The 5,816-nt window shown below is 39.3% G+C and overlaps 1 pseudogene; it reads right to left on the bottom strand.

Annotated features, from left to right (window-relative positions):
• Positions 1-710: 710 nt before the first annotated feature.
• LOC138415907 (U2 small nuclear ribonucleoprotein B''-like) lies at positions 711-1,206 on the bottom strand (annotated as a pseudogene).
• Between the last annotated feature and the right edge of the window lie 4,610 nt (positions 1,207-5,816).

Genomic DNA, 5,816 nt, shown 5'->3' on the forward strand with positions numbered 1-5,816 from the left:
GCTTTTTTTAAATTGAGATATAATTTACATATAGCATTGTACTAGTTTGAAATGTACAGTATATAGATTTGATATATGTAGATATTGTGAAATTATTACAACAGTAAGTCTTATTAACATCCATCACCATACATAATTACAATTTTTCATTTTTTTACAAATAAAAGTTTATTGTACAAAATTAAGGCCTTCACAGTTCATAATTCATTAAGGCAATTCAGCTGGTAAAAATTCACCTGCAATGCTAGAGACCTGGGTTCAGTCCCTGGGTTGTGAAGATCCCCTGGAGAAGGGAATGGCTACCCGCTCCAGTATTCTAGCCTAGAGAATTCCATGGAGTGTATAGTCCATGGGGTCACAAGGAGTCAGACGTGACTGATCAGCTTTCACTTTCACAAACACAGACTAGGTAATTTTTTTAAATCCTTCATGAAAATTTCACAAACACTTCCCCTCTACCCCCAACTATTAAAGTGGCTTGACCAAATGTTATTAAAGTGAAGCTATAAATAATATCAAGTATTTTAAAGACAGTTATCCTAGGGACTTTAGCTGGTGGTCCAGTGATTAAGAATCTGCCTGCCAACAGAGGGAATGGGGACTCAATCCCTGGTCAGGGAACTATGATCCCACATGCAACGGGCAACTAAGACTCAAAACAGCCAAATAAATTAAAAAAAAAATTTTTTTTAAGACAGCTATCCTAAATATTACTTCTTTGATTAGGTGATCTTCATGGATAAGACAGTATCTTAAGTCCCTACAAAGCATTCCTGGTAGCTTCAGCCTATCCATCATTTCAAATTCAACAAAAGCAATGTCATGCCTCCTGAAAGTAGTCCCAGAAGTGCCAAACATACTTCTCTGAAACCAGGAAACTGATTAAACAACATGGTCAACATCATTTCACTAGTCTCTTCCAGTAAATTATTAAGGAATAAATATAATTTGGAGGGTGATCAAGGACCTGAGAACTCGGTATTGCATTTCCTTGGTATCAGCTTAATTTGGTATTCCCTGACCAGGCTTTTTGTTCACGATTGTTGCCATTTGTTCCACAGTTTTATCTTCTTTTCTTTATCAGCAAAAGTGCCATGCATTTTAGATATTATATCACAATCTGTTCTTACATACTGAATTTGCTTCTTTTTTAATGTTGCCATTCATATGGTTGATATAAATTGTATGATTTGGTCTGATATCCATGTTCTGGGTTAAATTTTGTTCAAATAGATAGAGGCATCTGCCACATCCTCAATTTGTTGTGATTTGAGTGTTTTAGATGAAATTAATTTTGTATAATTGGACAAAGACTTTTAATTACAGTATATTTAGTATGTTCTTAGAGAAAAGTGAAACTATAACTTCTGTACTGAAAAGAGTAAGATATCATTAAACAAAACTAGGCAGCAATAAAGTGAGGATAGTAAAGTAAGAGAGAACTCATTAGAAATCCTTGAAATTGAAGAAAAATGTCAGTAAATTTCACAAGTTTAATAGATGATAAAAATTTCATAGTCTAAATTATGGAACTGAGGAATTCACCCAGAAACACACACACAAAATATAATGCAGTTAAGCAACAAGAAGGAAGAACTAAGAGAGAAGTCTTAACATTCATCTAATTCCAGAAAAAAAGAGAGAATGAAAAGAATGACAGGGACTCGATATTTTAAGAGATAATTATTAAAAATCTTTCCAAAATTGGATAAAGGCATGAGTCATTAAACAGAAAGCACATCCTAAGAATCTAGTGAGATAAATACAAATAAATCCAGTCACAGATGCGTTAAAAAAAAAAAATAAGGGCCATGGGGAAATTTTTTAAAGGATCAGAAAAGAAGATAGAACAATTAGACTAACAGCAGATCTCTGATCCAAGATATAAGATTGCTAAGCACAATAAAATATCATCCTCAAAAGTTGAGAGGAAAACAAACATCACCCTAAAATTGAATTTTGCTGTTAGCGTCAGAGACCTAAAAAGAGGCTTACACAAATTAAATGAGGGTTTCATTGTGTCGTATCAAAGGAACATGGAAGCCGCAGCCCAGGAGTGGGCGGGGCATCACAAAACCCAAACCCATTCCTGTGCTTCTCCTGTACTTTCCTAAGCCTGTGGCTTCTCTCTTCATTGTCCAAGCAAGTCTCCTGTGTTCCCCCAAAAAAGGACAAGGATGAAAGCGTGCTCCTTTTGGCTAAGGCAGCTCTCTTTAGGACACTCTCCCCCGACTCAGTTTTTCTGCTTACATCTAATTAGCCACTCATGGCTATGAGCGTCTAGAAAACATAGGCTTTCTGCTGAGCATACAGCAACCCTAAATAAAATGTGTTCCAATTCTGTTTCCAAGGAAGGAGGAAGACAAGTTGTGGGCTGGGCAGCTAGCAGTCTCTACCCCAGCTACTATTTAGGAGTTCAGGCAAAATAAAGACACATTACTAACCATAAAAAATACTAAAGGAACTCAACACCCACAGCCTCTCACTAAAAGCACTATCAAAGATGTACTTCATTTAGAAATAAAGTAAACCCAGAGGGAAGATGTGGACCACAAGAAGCAATGAGGAGCACAGAAATTTATAAAATATGTCAGTAAATGCAATCGCAATTTATTGGAAAATTAAATATCATTTTTTGCTTTTTAAAAAAGGATAAAACTGCAAATGAAATTACAAGATGCTGGGGATATGTAAATGCTGTTGTTTTGTCACTAAGTCATGTTCGACACTTTGCAAATCCATGGATTGCAGCTTGCCAGGCTTCCCTGTCCTTCACTATCTCCTCAAATTTGCTCACCCTCATGTCCATTGAGTCAGCGATGCTATCTAACCACCTCATCCTCTGCTACACCCTTATTCTTTTGTCTTTAATCTTTCCTAGCTTTGGGGTCTTTTCCAATGAGTCAGTTCTTCCCATTAGGTGGCCAAATCATTGGAACTTCAGCTTTAGCATCAGTCCTTCCAATGAATATTCAGAACTGATTTCCTTTAGGAGGTACTGGTTGGATCTCCTTGCTGTCCAAGGAACTTTCAAGAGTCTTTGCCAACACCATAGTTCAACAGCATCAATTCTTCGGCACTCAGCTTTCTTTACAGTCCAACTCTCAACATCCATACATGACTACTGGAAAAATGATAGCCTTGACTAGACAGAGCTTTGTTGGCAAAGTAATGTCTCTGTTTTTTAATATGCTGTCCAGGTTGGTTATAACTTTCCTTCCAAGGAGTAAGCGTCTTTTAATTTCATGGCTGCAGTCACCATCTACAGTGATTTTGGAGCCCCCAAAAATTAAGTCTCTCACTGTTTCCATTGTTGCCCCATCTGTTTGCCATGAAGTGATGGGACCAGATGCCATGATCTTCATATTTTGAACATTGAGTTTTAAGCCAGCTTTTTCACTCTCCTCTTTCACTATCAAGAGGCTCTTTAGTTCTTCTTTGCTTTCCTCCATAATGGTGGTGTTGTTTGCATATCTGAGGTTATTGATGTTTTTCCTGGCAATCTTGATTCTAGCTTGTGCTTCATCCAGCCCAGCATTTTGAATGATGGACACTGTGTATAAGCAGGGTGACAATATACAGACTTATTGTATTCCTTTCCCAATTTGAAACCTGTCCACTGCTCCATGTCTGGTTCTAACTATTGCTTCTAGACCTGAAAACAGGTTTCTCAGGAGGCAGGTCAGGTGGTCTGGTATTCCCATCTCTCAGAATTTTCCACAGCCCACCAGGATCCTCAGTCAGTAGGGATTCTCCAGGCAAGAATACTGGAGTGGGTTGCCATGTCCTCCTCCAGGGGATTTTCCCAACCCAGGGATCAAACCCAGGTGTCCTGCATTGCAGGTGGATTCTTTACAGTCTGAGCCACCAGGAAAGCCCAAGAATACTAGAGTGGATAGCTTATCCCTTCTCTAGCGATCTTCCCGACATAGGAATTGAACTGGGGTCTCCTGCATTGCTGGCAGATTCTTTACCAGCTGAGCTACCAGGAAAGCCCACAACAGCTGTATCAGTTGCCTAAGATATCAACAGCACTGTGGAAGCCTGAGAAATGATCATGCTGTTTTAAAATTGCATACGATAGCCCATATCAACACTTAGTTAAACTTTAAAAAACAAAACAGGTTGAAAAAACAGCTTAAAGGAGGCAAACACAGCATCTGCTGTATCAACTGAGAATAGTCCTAGCCTCACTCTCACACTTGCTAATTCCACAATTGCTTTTTTTTAACCTTAATATTTTTATTTAGCTGCAACCAGAGAGTGTGTACCTCTTTATAATTCTGCCGTTTTCATAAAGTACCATTTTCTTACATTTCTGCAGTCCCTGGTGGCTCAGAGGTTAAAGGGTCTGCCTCCAATGCGGGAAACCTGGGTTCGATCCCCAGGTCGGGAAGATCTCCTGGAGAAGGAAATGGCAACCCACTCCAGTATTCTTGCCTGGAGAATCCTATGGATGGAGAAGCTTAGTAGGCTACAGTCCACAGGGTCACAAAAGAGTCGGACACGACTGAGTGACTTCACTTTCACTTACCTAATTATCATTACAATGACCGCATAGCACAGCATCTTTTATCCTGAGTTCAAATCCCCGCCTTAGCCAGCCTGCTGCGGGTGCCTGCAGGCCACCGCTGCTACCCTGTTCCCTGATCAAGTCTCCATGTGCCCAATCCTTATATCTGGTCCCTTGTACTGTCCTCCAGCTCTTGTGCTCTTAACCATGCTGCATCCCTGCCACTTGGGGCAGCAATAGGGTGTCACAGCCTTTATGACACTGTCCATGGGGGCTCCCAAGGACAGTTATTTGAGTGTTACCTTTGCCAATAACCACCATTGCTCATGGAGCTAGGCTGCCAGGGGCTGGGCACCTTGTTTACATTATTGCAGGCAATTCTCAAGGCAACCATAAGATAGCCACGCATAGCTCTACTTTACAGATGAGAAAAGTGGCGCTCAGGGAGGTTTAGCAGTGATTTGGAAACCCAAGAAAATAAAATCTGTCACTGTTTCCACTTTTCCCCTTCTATTTGCCATGAAGTGATGGGACCAAATGCCATGATCTTAGTTTTATGAATGCTGAGTTTTAAGTCAGCTTTTTCACTCTCCTCTTTCATTCTTATCAAGAAGCTCTTTAGTTCCTCTTCTCTTTCTGCCACTAGAGTGGTATCATCTGCATATCTGAAGTTGTTGATATTGCTCCTGGCAATGTTGATTCCAACTTATGATTCATCCAGCCTGGCATTTCACATGATGTACTCTCATTTAAGCTAAATAAACAGGTAACAATACACAGCCTTCAAGTACTTCTTTTCCAATTTTGAACAAGTCCACTGTTCCATGTCTGGTTCTAACTGATGCTTCTTGAACCACATATAAGTTTTCTCAGGAGGGTGGTATGGTGGACTGGTATTCCTATCTTTTGAAGAATTTTCCTCAGTTTGGCATAATCAATGAAGCAGAAGTAGATGTTTTTCTGAAATTCCCTTGCTTTCTCTATGATCCAAGGAAGCTTGGCAATTTGATCTCTGGTTCCTCTGTCTTTTCCAGCTTGTACATTTGAAAGTTCTCAGTTCATGTACTACTGAAGCGGACTTAAAAGATTTTCAGCATAACCTTGCTATTGTGTGAAATGAGCACAATTGTATGGTTGTTTGAACACTCTTTGGCATTGCCCTTCTTTGGGACTGGAATTTAAATGTACCAAGATGTTAAGTACAAAACTGATGTTGAGTATATAGATTGTACATTATCCTTTATATTTGTCTATGAACTTGGAACATCTCATAATTTGAAAAAATGAGAGGTAATACATACAT

This window comes from Ovis canadensis, chromosome 12 (genome assembly GCF_042477335.2).
Source record: "Ovis canadensis isolate MfBH-ARS-UI-01 breed Bighorn chromosome 12, ARS-UI_OviCan_v2, whole genome shotgun sequence".
Lineage (NCBI taxonomy): Eukaryota > Metazoa > Chordata > Mammalia > Artiodactyla > Bovidae > Ovis > Ovis canadensis.